The sequence below is a fragment of the Bos indicus genome, chromosome 16, assembly GCF_029378745.1.
Source record: "Bos indicus isolate NIAB-ARS_2022 breed Sahiwal x Tharparkar chromosome 16, NIAB-ARS_B.indTharparkar_mat_pri_1.0, whole genome shotgun sequence".
NCBI classification, from domain to species: domain Eukaryota; kingdom Metazoa; phylum Chordata; class Mammalia; order Artiodactyla; family Bovidae; genus Bos; species Bos indicus.
In genome coordinates, this window is record NC_091775.1 from 52,156,728 (window position 1) to 52,171,372 (window position 14,645).

Below are 14,645 nucleotides of genomic sequence, written 5' to 3' on the forward strand. Positions count from 1 at the left end.
ACTCTTGCTCCTTGGAAGAAAAACTGTGACAACCTAGAACAACATAGACAGCATATTAAAAAGCAGAGACATTACTTTGCCAACAAAGGTCTGTATAGTCAAAGCTATGGTTTTTCCAGTGGTCATGTATGGATGTGAGAGTTGGACTGTGAAGAAAGCTGAGCACCGAAGAATTGATGCTTTTGAACTGTGGTGTTGGAGAAGGGTCTTGAGAGCTCCTTAGACTGTAAGGAGATCCAACCAGTCCATCCTAAAGGAGATCAGTCCTGAATATTCATTGGAAGGACTGATGCTGAAAGCTGAACTCGAATACTTTGGCTACCTGATGGGAAGAATGGACTAATTGGAAAAGACCCTGATGTAGGGAAAGATTGAAGGCGGGAGGAGAAGGGGATGACAGAGGATGAGATGGCTGGGTGGCATCACCGACTTGATGGACGTGAGTTTAAGCAAGCTCCGGGAGGTGGTAATGGACAGGGAAGCTTGGTGTGCTGCAGTCCATGGGGTCGCAAAGAGCTGGACTCGACTGAGCAACTGAACTGAACTGAACTGAATGTCCTAGCCAATACTACTGATTTTTATTCATTGGTCTTTTACTCAGCAATTGTATTGGACTCTTATTCTAAAGGTTTCCATCTATTCTACTGGCTTTTTTAGATAGATGATTGTACCTTTGAAAATTATACTGATTTTTATCTCCTTTCATAATCATGCACATCATCTACTTTTCTTTCTTTATTATGTTGGCTATGATCTCCAGTCCTATGTTGGGCAATAGCCATGATATGGGAGCACTCTTGGTCCCATCCAGATCTTAAAGAGAACACATTGGAAGTTTCTCCAGTTAATGGAAAGTTTGCTATGAGGTTTTCATGTGTGAAATTTGTCATGTTACTGAACTTCATTTTTAATGTCAGTTTATTAAAAGGTATTTTAAAAGTTATAAATAGGTTTTGAAATTTATGTAAAACTTTTCCTGAATCAGTTAAGATAACCACATTTTCTTTTTTATTCTATCGAACTATCTTTGCTTTCCTATTACAAACCCCAATTTTTAACAGTTTTTGTTTAGTTATTTTTTTTCTGGTTCTCTGGTTAATTCTGTGCTGGCTCTTCACTGCTGCATGGGCTTCCTCCAGTTGCAGTGAGTGGAGTCCACTCTCTAGTTGCTGTGTGCAGGCTTCTCACTGCAGTGGCTTCTCTTGTTGCAGAGCACAGACACTAGGCCACGTGGGCTTCAGTAGTCGTGGCTCGTGGCTCAGCAGCTGCCACTCCCGGGCTCTAGAGCACGGGCTCAATAATTGTGGCACATGGGCTTAGTTGCTCCACAGCATGTGAAATCCTCCTGGATCAGGGACTGAACCTATGTCTCCTGCATTGGCAAGTGGATTCTTTACCACTGAGCCATCAGGGAAACCGTACAATGCCCATTGATCATGATGCATTATTTTTAATACACCTGAATTTCATTAGTTACCGAGAAGATCTGGATGATAAGAGGCAAACTGTAGATGCCCTTCACTGCAGGGACACACAGCAGGGCCCACCTTCCCAGGGTGCTGTTTGATCTTCTTCAGCCCTGACCTTTTTGGCCTTTGCCCGTCTATGAGAAGGTGTGCAAGGGAGAGGAATCAGGAGTGGCCCAAGACACAGCACACTGAATATCGAACTTCCTAACACAAGGAAGATTGCCTGACTCCCCATGCTCTGTGCTGGGCACCAGGGTCCAGCAGTGGACACGGTGGGTAGGTTCCTTCCCTGACACCCAGGGGCTTAATGAAGTCCCTTTGAAACTGGAGGGACTATGGTGGAGAGTCCTCAAAGGGACTCAGGTGTTAGGCTGTTGTAGGATGTGAATTCCACTGGCATTTAAGATGCTCATGCAGTTCTTAGACAGTTAATCTGGGCAGAGAGTAGAAAAAGCATTTTAGAAAAAAAGTCATCCTATGCAGGGAACAGGGAACACAGCTCATCGTTTTCAAGGGAAAACAGATCAGTAAAAGAGCTTACTGTCTGACATATAAGGTGTTCGAGGGACTTTCCTGGTGGTCCAGTGCTTAGGGCTTCACGCCTCCTCTGCAGGGGGCATGGGTTCAATCCCTGATCCGAAAACTAAGATCCTGCCCCCTGCGAGGCTTGGCCAAAAAAAAAAAAAAAAAAAAGATATTTGAAGAACTGATACACTGAAATCCTCTGGCCTTGAGATAACATCTTTGCACAAGGGAAGTACCCCTAGGAAGCTACGCTTGGACAAGTATCCAGCACCAAGATTCAGAGAAACACAAGAAAAAGCATCTGAAAGTAAAGTGCCTTCAGACTCGTAACGTTGCTGGGGGTGCCAGGGCACCAGGGAAGAAACCCAAGGAGTGCAGCTGTGGGATCTCGGCGTGTGTGCTTGCCCCTGTCACCCAGTTTAGGGCAACTTACGTCGGGAGGTGGGCAGTGCCGAAGCATGAAGGTCTGCGGGGAAACCACACACGTATGGGAGTCGGCAAAAGATGAGACACCCCCACCTGACAGTCCAGCTCCCTGCTGGTAAAGTGTGTCCGGAGAGGCGTGCCCAGATCCAGGCTGCCAGAATTTCGGGGGGGCCTGGGGTCTGCCCAGGGTCAGATCCCTCAGAATCCAAAGGCTGAGCATTTCCCAGGCCCAGGTCAGCCCGTGGGCACCCCTTCCACCAGCACCAGCCCTCCTCGAGTCCCGGGCCAGGCAGGGTGCCTGCGAGGCCGCAGATCAGTGGTGACCCTGGAGGTGGAGAAGGCCTTTCCCATGGGCCATGAGCTGAGCTTCTGCAGACTCCCTCGGATGAGGGGCATTTGATGATGCAGTCTCGGCTCATCAGGGTTTCCTTCTGGGTGAGATGTGACCTCTAGGAGCCCACGGGCTGGAATCCGAAACCACCCCCAGCTCTATCTGATGCACAGCGAGGTGCCCGGGCCCCAGGCTTGGGTAGACTCTAGGCAGCACAGCAGCCAGGCAGCCAGGGCCCTGGGGATATAGGATGCAGCCGAGGCCGTGGAAGCCAAGAAGGGAACCAGCTGCTCCCAGCACTTCACTGCCTTCAGAAATGGGCACAACACGCACGGTTCTCCATGGACTGCGTCGGGGCTGAGTGGCCTGGCCCTGGGAAGAAGCAGCTCTTAAAAGTGGTCAGCAATTCCCATGTTTAACAAAGGGGCCCTTCACAGTGAGTAGGCAGTGGGAAGTGACCACGGGGCACCCAGGGGTCACCACTCAGCAGACAGAGCAGAGGTGCTGCACCGCCGGCAGGAGCTCACCGGCCAGCACATGGCCGGGTTATCCCTGGTGCTGAAGCCGGTACTCACAGGGGAGATGCCTGGGACTGTGAGGAGGAACCGCCGGCAGCCCAGCCCCACATGATCCTACTGGCATCTCCGTGCATTTCCTTACAAATGTTTTTCTATGCACTGATGTAAATCTAAGCAAATAAATTCTGGGTTAAAACCCAATTTCACTCGTTCCATCCCAGGCCACGCTGTATCTTCTCACTTGGTGTTATGATACCTCCCTGATGGGACATGGTAGCTGTCATATCGAAGCGGGCACGCCATGGTCTTCACTGCATGTCATGGGTATTGTGTGCTTCACAAACCAAAGGTGTGTGCCAACCCTGCACTGTCGAATAACTGTTAGCAGATTTTAGCCATAAAGTACTTTAAAATCAAGGTGTGCACATTGGGTTTTAGACATAATGCTATCGCACACTTAATAAACTACAGTGCAGTGTAAATACGGTTTACATGCGCTGGGAAAGCCGATGCATGACTCGTTTGTTGTGATGTTCTCTGTGTCAGGGGGTCTGGAACAGAACACGCAGGGTCTCCGAGGTCTGCCTGTATTATGTGTGCATAACAAGTTGGTTCCTGGGTATTGGGTGAGCACCTCACCTCCTTTTCTGGTCAGAATTCCAGGAATGAGCTCAGAGCCAGCTCCCTGGCAGGTGACTGCCCCACCGGTGTCCCCAGCTTCTGTCCACTTTACAGATGAGCCACACGGAGGCCTCCTGGTTCCTCCCAGGTGTGGTTAGCGTGGGCAGAGCACTGGCCCCCAGGCTCTGCGGGCTAGCCGCATCCTGGACCCCACGGAGGGGTGGACACCCTAGCCCCTTTGGTGTTGCTCCCGGGGGATACTAGAACCACCCCCCAGGCCAGTGCCCCAGGGTGGTGGGGTGGGGGCTGCTCCCAGTGAGAATTGTGGGGGCCCCAGGGCCCCCCTGGCCTGCGCCCTCCCACTGCCCTCTTGCAAGGCATGCTCACCAGCCACAGCATATGTGCTTGCACCCTAGGTGCCAAGGGGCTCTGCCAAGGTCTGCAACTGGTGGTGCTTCTCATTTCTTCCTGGGACTCTGGGGCTCTCTGGACCATTGACTGGGACCAGGCTCATCACTCCCTGGATGGTTCAGCTCTCCCTGACCCAGAGTGTGGGTCAGGGTCTGCAGTGTGACCCCTCTGTGCATCTGAGTGCAGGCCAGTGCCCAGAGGGCAGAGGGGAACAGTGTCTGCCTGGTGGCACCTGCATCTGCCCAGAAGATTCCTGGGGGCCTGAGACGACAGAGGCCAGAATGGGGACACAACCCCTGCCTAGCTTCTTGCTCCAGGGCCTGGGCAAGAGGCGTCCTGGCTGAAATCCAGGCGGAAGCCAGCTCTGGGTCTGTCCCTGCCCGTCCCAGCCACTTTGCCACTGTGGTCAGCAGAGGCAGGGGTCAGCTGTGGCCCTGGGGCAGCTCTTTCCTGGTGTTTGAGTCTGTCTAGTTGAGGTCCCTGCAGGACACGCTGCAGCCACCACGGCCCCACCACAGCCCCTCCACAGTGAGCAAGACCTGGGGCACTGCCATCAGGAGGGCCTGCAGTTCCCACTGCTGTCCCCGACTCCAGGGCAAGGGCGCCATGCTGCCCCCAGGGCAGGTGAACACCAGCTGAGGCGCTGCCCTCAGGCGTCTCTCCAGGCCTCCTCCCACACAGAGTACAGACGCTCCCAGGCTTGCTATCTCGGCATCAGTACATGGAGGTTAGGCACCAGAACATATCCTGTGCCTCTGCACCAGGACGGATGTCCAAAGCCCCTCAAGCGTGGCCTCCTGCTAAGTGGGCCGTCATCACCATGCAGCCCGAAAGCCCCAAGGTGCAGCCAGCTCCCCTCCCAAGGCCCATATTGACAACCCTTCCTGGACAGTCAGCCACGGCGGTTTGCTCTGCTGCCTCCCTGGCTGTGAGAACCTTCCGTGGCCTTCGTTCTGGTGAGCCCTTAATTGCCAAATAAATATTTGCCCAGGGTGGGGCTTGGTGCTCAGGGTTAAGTATTAAATGGGCTGAAAGCCGGAGGACCCCGCGGCCATCCTCAAAGACCCGGGTGGCATGGGGATGCTGACCCGGCTATATTCCCATTCACCGTCCAAACAGGAGGCAGAGCTGACCCCAGCCCGGAGCAAAGGCCAGCCCAGGGACCAAGGAGGACCAAGGCAGCAGAAATCCTGGGAACACGAGGTGCACAGGGGCGAGGAGGGGCACTGTCTGCCTCAAAGGTCCTCCAGGACATGGCCTGTCCTGAACAACAGGGGACAAGGCAGGAAAAGGCACGTCCAGGCCGACTGAGTCAGTCATGTGCTGCTAGGCATGAGACAACTCCAACACAGTGCCTGAAAACAGCAGGGGACCTCAGAGCAACTGATGTGGCATGAGGCTGCCCACGGGGTGGCCACAGCCAGCTGGTGACCAGCCCTGGACGTGCCACCTCTCCCTTCCTCACACCGTGTCCATGGAGAAGTAAACTGGAAGGTGGAGGGGAGGCACTGGTCGGGATCAGCACTTTTGGTTTGTTTCCTGGAAGCCGCTCATCCCACTGGTGGGCATTTGTTTGCTTTTGCTGATGGACTGGCAGTTGGTTGGTTAAGTAAGACTGTAAAGTGAGAGGAGTTTTGAAAAGATGCCCATTTGTTGTCAACCTAACTCCTATGAATGCCAGGCTAGGCGCACCTGTTCCCACATGGGGGTTCCTGCCACTGCTGTTCCACAGCTTCTTGCACACAGAATCATGGGGACGTGTTCATCATCAGGCTTCCCAACCTAGTTTTCACGGGTACACATGTGCACTCATCCTGTGTGTTTGTCCCTGTTTGCAGCCTCTCTGACGCGGCCTCAAGTCCCCACGGTGAGTCAGAGTCTGGGCTGATTTTGTGCCAGCTTGGCTGGGCCATGGGGAGCCCAGGGATATGGCCAGATCCTGTCCCAGGCAATTTCCCATGAGATTAGCATTTAAATTGGTGGACAGAGGAAAGGAGATGTCCCTCCCATGAGAGTGGGCCTTGTCCAATCTGTGGAGGGCCTGAATGGAACAAGAAGGCCAGCCCTCCCCACTAAGGGTGGGGTTGGGGTGGGGGGGCTGTTCCTGGCTCTAGACAGGAGTGACCCGTCCTCTCTAGGCCTTCAGTGGGCTGACTGCACTTCCCAAGGGTCTTGGCCTACATGACTGCCAAGTCCTCGTAATGAATCTCTGTCTGTCCATGTGCCTCCTGCTGGTCTGTGTTTCTGGAGACCGTGACTCTTATATCCGGGTGGATGGGTGTCTGTGGCCGCACAGGGCTCAGCTGGTAGGGGGAGGCCTGGGCTTGGGTCAGGGAGGATGTGAGCCACTGGAGGCCCCAGCGTCCAGGCCCAGGAACTGGCCAGGACCCTCCCGCGGGTGAGAGCGAGGGGCTGTGTGATCCACGGGGAAGCGGGTCTGAGACAAGGGGCAGGAGCGCGGCTGCAGGGAAGGAGCAGCACCTGGACGCCTGGGGAGGACGCAGGGGACCAGCGCGGGGCCCTGTGTGGGCAGCAGGCCCAATGCCTTGAGTTGGCCAGGGCTACCCCTAGCGCGTCTCAGGGTTTTGGGCACCCCAGGCAGCCATGGTGGGGAGTTTTGGGCACCAGGTACAGGGAGGCACTGGGGTCACAGATTGAGGCAGGGTCCCTTTCTCCTCCCCAGGGAAGGGGGCCTCACTGCCAGTCCTGGAGCATCAACACATCAATTTCTGCATCTTGGGGAAGGGTCCAGACCGAGGTCTGCCCCTCTCCACTGTCAGAGGGCCTTGGACAGTGGAGGCGTAGGCTGAGTCCAGGCCATTGCCCGCTGGACAAGGGCGCCACCTACAGGCCTACTCAGGAACGTGCGATCCCTGGGACTCCAGTCCAGGGTGGTCCGGCAGGAGGTTTGATAAGGACAAGCAGGAGACCAGCTTCCCTGCTGGGCTGGTGTCTGGAGCTCTGAGAAGCTTCCAGCAAAGGTCAAATGTGTTCTTGGGCTTTCAGCCATGAGTGGGGAGCACACAGAGCCCAGAGGTCAGCCTGGCTGACCTCAGCACAGGGTCCACGAGGCTGGCACCCTCCAGGTGCTGTCCCCACCCAGCCCTTCACCAGGTGACCGGTGACCACACGGTCTGGTCTGCGCGCAGTGAGGATTCCAGAAGGCAAGCTCAAGGTGGAGCCTGTGCTTCCTGCACCTGGCCCAGCAGGCTTCCTGCTGGTCTTCAGAGGACAGCTCCACCCACCAGTCTGCACAGATACTTGCACACAAAGCCCACAACCCAGGGAAGTGGACCAGGTTGGGGAGGGCTGGGTAGTGGTGGAGGGTTGTAAACAGCAATTAAGGCCTCCTTCTAATTGCAGGCGATTAATTAGCTGATGATTGAGCCTCCCCCTGCGTAGGGGCTGTTTGGAAAGAGCTAAGGACCTTCACCTGCTCCTCCTTGGGCTGCAAAGGTGCAGGAGGGTGGGGTGGGTGGGAAAGGGAGACAGTCTCAAGGGCTTCACAGAGGCCGGGTAGGGGTGGGAAGGGGGAGGACAGGCCCAAGGGGTTCTGGGGGTTGGATCCTGGGGGCCACTAGGCACTGGGCGGGGGGTCCTGAGTCTGCCTATGCCTGCTCAGGTTCCAAGTACCTGCGGAAAACACTCTCTTAATGGGGAGGAGGAGGGGAGAGCAGCCCCCAGGGGAACCCAGAGCAGAGCGGATAATTGCTGTTCCCACATCCAGGAGCGGGAAGCAGGGGGAGGAGGCGAGCCTGGGCAGGCCTGCTCCTTGGGCGCCCAGGGACCTGCCTTCCTGGGCTGATGCAACAGAAAGGCCCCACAGGCACTCCGGGAGCCCGGGGGGCGGGGGGAATCCGGGCTGTTTGTGCCTCGGGTTCCTCTGGGCAACCCTGGCCCAGCCTGAGGGCCCTCCCTCTCTGCAGCAGCAGGATGAGTGGAGGGGCTGGGAGTCCTTTGTCTGAGCAGCCATCTTACAGGAAAAGCAAAGCACGAGAAAGGCCACTGGGTTTCAGGAGACAGAAACAAAAACCCCTGGGATGGTCAAGGCCAGACGGAGGCAGATAATGAGGCCACCCTATTCCCCGCCAGGAACATCTTCCCCAAACTGCAGCATTGCTGGCTGCCTGCTTAGTTGCCATCTTGTCTCACATGTAATCCTGGGAGCACTCTGTCATCAGGCACAGAGCAGTCCCCACAAGGAACCTTCCAGCCGCAAACCGCGCCCCCCCTACCCCGCCCACTGTTGTCGATTCTCCGACTCCTCCATAATTCTGTCTTTTCGCGTGAGCCTTTGAGACTAGCTTTTCTTCGCCTGCAGCTCCCCCGTGCGGCAGCCCCATAGCTGCCTGGGCTGCTCTCCCACCGGGGACACCTGGGTGGTTGCCAGGTTTGGCTTTTACAGACAAAGCTGCTGTGAACAGTCTGTACAGTTTTTTTTATGTAGACATCAGTCTTCGTTTATCTGGGATAAATGCCCAGGAGTGCCATTGCCGGTTGCCGCGGTAATGTTCGGTTGATGAGAAATTGTCAGTCAGTCTTTCAGGGCCTGCCCCTTTATACGTTCCCAGCACTGCAAGAGTGATCCAGGTCTCTGGAGACTTGACAGCATCAGTGTTGGCACTATGTTCAATCTTAGCCATTCTGATGGGTGAGTGGTGGTAGCTTCTGTGGTTTTAGCTTGCATTTCTCTGATGGCTAATGGTGCTGACCATCTTCACGAGTGCTTTTCTGCCACCTGTACTCCTTTTCAGTGAAATGTCTCATGTCTCTCACCCACCTCCTAATATTTTAAACTATTTGCAAATGTAATATATTCTATTTCCTTCTCTCTCTCTCTCCCCTATTCTTTTTTCTGGCTGTGCAGCACGGCTTGTGGGCTCTTAGTTCCTTGACCAGAGCTTGAACTCGGGCCCCAGCAGTGAAAGCACTGAGTCCTAACTACTGGACTGCCAGGCAATTCCCGACATTCTATTTCCTTTTCATCTGAATTAACAAAATCCTCCCAATTAAATAATTGAGAGATACCTATTTTAATTAAACGTATATGTAGGTTATTCCAAAAACTCTCTTAAATTTTCAACACTTAACGTAAGTTTAGTAGGATTGTAGGATTTCATCTTAAAGAAACAAATGTAAATAATTTCCTCTCTTGAAGGATGCTGCTGCTGCTGCTAAGTCACTTCAGTCATGTCTGACTATGTACAACCCCATAGATGGCAGCCTAGGAGGCTCCCCGTCCCTAGGATTCTCCAGGCAAGAGCACTGGAGTGAGTTGCCATTTCCTTCTCCAATGCATGAAAGTGAAAAGTGAAAGTGAAGTCGCTCAGTCGTGTCCGACTCTTAGCAACCCCGTGGACTGCAGCCTGCCAGGCTCCTCAGTCCATGGCATTTTCCAGGCAAGAGTACTGGAGTGGGGTGCCATTGCCTTCTCCACCTGAAGGACGATTCAGTCACAAAGCTGACCATCTCAACAGGAAAACATCTCTGCATGACAAACACAAAATGTTCACTGATTTCCCTTCAACACAAATAAAGAACAGTGCCTGAGTCTTTGCTTCTTGTATCCGTCCCTACACTGAATGAAAACCCCGCAGTGGGGAGGCCTTCACTCATGGGAAGTCTGCTCGTGGCCCAGGCAGTAACCTTGACCCCAGAGATTTCTGGGGGATGCTGGCTAGATCCATCACTGACCCTGGCATCCCACACTGCTCCCTGTGGCCTTCATGGAGCCTCCCCCACATGACTGCTGTAGGGGATTTCATATTTTTGTGGCCCTTAAGACAGTAAACATATTTTTCTATTTTGTCCTGGAAATTATCCTTCAACCTGATGGGCTCCTCAGAGATGTCCTCGTATTCCCACCAGCCTAACAGGACTAGGACCGTGCAGCTCACGGGGCTCCTCAGAAAGTTCCAGAACATCTTTCTCGGGGTCATCTGGGCCACATGGGACCACCGCCCGCAGACACCCACCTGCCTTGTTCAGGATGTGCCCCCACCCCCAGCACCACTCCCCAGGCCTTGCTGGGCCCCTCCCTGCCCTGGGAGGGGGCCAGGTGAGCCCCTGCCTGCCTGCCTTCTTGAGCAGGGAGTGGCACTCCACGCCCCTGATGGTGTGGCGCTGGACACAGCTGCCAGGAGACAGGCCTATGTGGGGGCTGCTGGGGGTGCGTCCAGCACGGAGCTACACAGAGCAAACATCTGACAGCCTTCACTGGAGGCTGACCCCAAAAGTCAGCATAACTTTCACATGTATTGTTGAAGGAAGGGGGTGACAAGGGGGACCGCAACACACGTTCAGGGGGCTGTTTTCCCTAAGGAATGGGAATTTCGAGAGTTTGGAAGGAAAAGGTGTAATCAAGATTAAAAACAAAAATAGAGACAGACTTCCACTCCTGGCCAGAGGGCGTCACAGGGACCAATCACCTCTCCCCCAACCAGCTAACACTCAGACAAGATTCAGATGACTGCCCTCAAGGCACTGGACATCAGGCAGCCAAGGACAGTGACTCCCAGATGCAGGGCGCAGGGCCCTTGGAGTCAGGAGATGGGGCTGACACTTCAGAGGACCCAGTATGGCTGGAGTGCCCAGGACCTCCTCACAAAGCTAGAGAAAGGTCCAAGAGGGTCAAACTGTTTCCAAGAGACTTTTGTGCATCCCAAGATAGAGCTCAGGAGTACTGACGGAATACAAAATTGTCCAACACCAAGGTCAAATTCACATCTAGCAACCAGCCAAAGACTGCCAAAGCATGCTCAAAAGAAAATAGATAACTTTACTCAAGAAGTTGAACTCATAGTTAAAAACCTTCTCATAAAGAGAAATCCAGGCCTAGATGGCTTCACTGGTAAAAATTCTACCAAGTGTTTAAGGAAGAGTCAAGAGCAATTCTCTGCTTCCTGCTCTGGAAAACTGAAGAGCAGGGCAAACCTTCTAACCCTCTGTGCGGCCAGTGTGACCCTGATGACAAACAAAGGCCTTACAGGAAAACCACATCCCTTGCAACACAGATGCACAAATCTTAGCCAATTAATTCTCAGAGAATTTTAGCAAACAGCAATATATACAAAGGGTAACATATGACCAGATGGGCTTTTCCTCAGGAATATAAGGTTAGTTTAACATTGAAAGTGAAAGTCATTCAGTTGTGTCCGACTCTTTGTGACCCCCTGGACTATACAGTCCATGGAATTCTCCAGGCCAGAATGCTGGAGTGGGTCTCTGTTCCCTTCTCCAGGGGATCTTCCCAACCCAGGGAAGATTTCAGGCGGATTCCTTACCAGCTGAACCATTAGGGAAGCCCTGATGTTTAATGTTAGAGAATGTAATTCACCACACAGACTTTTCTCAATAGTTATTTTTTTAAAAAAGCATTCGACAAAACCCAACATCCATTCCTGGTTTAAAACAAAACAAACAAGCAAACAAAAAAACAACAAGCAGAAGTGAGATGGGGGTTCCCTGTGGGCCATGAGTTTGAAGGACAGATAAGACTTCCAGGCAGAGGTGTCAAGAAGGCAACTTGTCACAGGAGACTTCAAGAAACTCCTAAACATTGAGATCTGTTCTCACTTTATTACTGGTTTTTACAGAATTGTCCTATTTTTCTACATTTTTCCCACAGGTGACTTTTGAATGCTTTTGTCAAATTGTGAAAGTGAAATCCTCTTAGTGTCTTAACAGGGATTCAGTGGATTTACAGATTTATTAATAAATAGATTAAAGAGAAAAAAAGAAACTACTACACAGAAAAAGTTGCAGATAATTTTGTTGTTCATTTCAGAAACTTTATGGGAAAAAATGCAAACCCTAGGCTTTCAATAGATCCCATGAAAAGACTCCTCAGACCCCTTTGCCTTGCTATGTCCACCAGCCTGGAGACCTTTACCCAATCTGGACCAAGCCTCCTTCCCACTGAAGGCCCAGCTTGACCCAGACCCCAGCCTCCCGATGGGGACTCCGCAGAGACTCAGTTGAGAATATACTTTCTTTGGCTCATTGCAGGCTTCTTTGGCAGCATTTTCAGGGAGCCCACATTTGACCTAAGAATCACTAGAGTGAAACGACCACCCTCTGATACTAGATGATTTGTTATTAAGGGACAGCCTGATGTTAGGGGCACGTGGGGCTGAAGCAGGCAGGCTCGGGGATAAGTAACAAGATCCTGGAAGAACGCTGTTTCCACTGGAGTTCAGAAAACCATCGAGAAAGTGGAACTGGATGAAATGGAAGGGAGCAGTGATTCTGTCACAGGCAGGGCAGCTGTGGGGCCACAGAGCAGCCACAGGCGGCAGAGACACTGCTGTGCCACCCCACGATGTTCCTCAGACGTCCCAGTAACACGAGGCCAGGTTCCTCCTGACTGCATGGGCCCACGGAGCTGTCACATTCCTAGGCACGATTTCATCCTGAGAGACTTTACCGTCACCATCAAGAGTCGCATCATCCTGAAAACCTGTAGTCAGTGACTCCCCAGTTCTGCTATGTGGCAATGAGGTGCCATGAGGTCATGCTTGGAGTCTACATCAGCTCCTGCCTCGGAGGCCCCCAAGGGCCATCCTGAGAAGGAGTGCCCGGCTCTAACTAAAGAAACTCAGTGACCACTGTCCTCTAGAAGAGAAGACACAAATGTGACTCGGCCTCCAGTCCTCAGTACTCTTCCTAGGAGAGCAGTAGCCTCACATCACAAAATAGACATTCTGTTGACATTCAACTCTGGACATTCAAACTTCGGATGAGTGTCCTGAGGCAGCACCCCATGGGGAAGAGAACCCACAGGATTTGGGCCAGATGGCCAGTTGGGGCAGAAGCCAGCTGAGGGTGGGGATGGTGTCAGCCTTGGAGTCTGGGAGCCCCAGGGTCAGGTGTAGGCTTATGCTAGCTGTCCTGCAGCACCCCATACACCTGTAGATCCTGATCCTAACCTGCACCCCATTCTCACTAGACACTCCCAGGGACGCCCACAGGACCCCCATCCTTTCATCGGCACACCTGTGATCCCGTGTGCTGAGAAGTAAGGACTGCAGGACATATGCACAGGCAGAGCCTGAGATCACACAGGCAGACATTCCTCCAGGTGTCATCCTGTTGGAACAAACCAATTTGGGATGCCAACCATCCTGTCACCTAGACCCCCATGGTCTTAGGGACAGACTGTGGGGAGCATTCCCAGTGCCTGGGAGGTACCACAAGGCCACAGAGTGGAGTTTTCATGGAAAGAGTAACCAGCTGGACCAGCTTCACCAGTTCAGAGAAACCAGAGATCACCGTCTATCCCATCCACCCCTATTCATATTGAATAAGGAAGTTCGAGAGAGACCTGAAAAGCCCATGTTTTATGTGTCCCTGTGGACTGCAGTCTGCAGCGTGGGAGCCCGTCTTGGTCCAGGCCTCTCAATTCAGACCCACTGGCCCAGACACTCCTCTCCAAGTTGCCGCCCTTGAGGAAACTCGGCCCCCATCCAACAGCACAGAAAGCACGAAAAGGCGATGATCGATCGTCCTCTCTTTTCTCCAAGCTCCTCTTCACAGCCTTCCCCAGGGACAGCCTTATGCGGACCAGGCCCAGGGAGCCCCACGAACCCTAACCCCAGAGGCTCTGCCTGAGACCCTGAAAGTGGCAAAGCTGGCGCAGGGGTGGGGTGGGGGGCAGAGCAGGGCAGCCCAGCAACAGCTGCCTTCCTGGGGAGTCACGCACAGAGGACACAAACCCCACACAGGCCTTTTCCAGGCCCCGCCGTCCACCATGCCCGAGCGCAGGGAGCAGCCCCCAGGTAGAGTCGAGAGACGCTGTGGGGACCCTGCTCGCAGTCTGGTGTCATCCTCCGGGACACGTCTGTGTAACCCCCTGCTGTCTCGGGAATCGCTACCCCGGTGGACACCGACAAGCAGCCTTGCTGAGCGTCCACAGAGGGGTTTCGGGCCCCCAACTCCAGGAGCCAGATACCCTGGCACCGACAGCCTGGCTTCCCCGTCTCCTGGCAACGCTGCGTGCGAGAGATCCTGGGCAGCGTGGGCCTCCTCTTGCTTCCGCTACTCTATCGGGGCCCTGAAGATATTAGAAGTCATGGCAAGAATACACATAACTATACAAAAAAGATCTTCATGACCCAGATAACCATGATGGTATGATAACTTACCTAGAGCCAGACACCCTGGAATGCGAAGTCAAGTGAGCCTTAGGAAGCATCACTACCAACAAAGATAGTGGAGAGGTGGAGGAATTCCAGTTGAGCTATTTCAAATCCTAAAAGATGATGCTGTGAAAGTGCTGCACTCAATATGCCAGCAAATTTGGAAAACTCAGCAGTGGCCACAGGACTGGAAAAGGTCAGTTTTCAT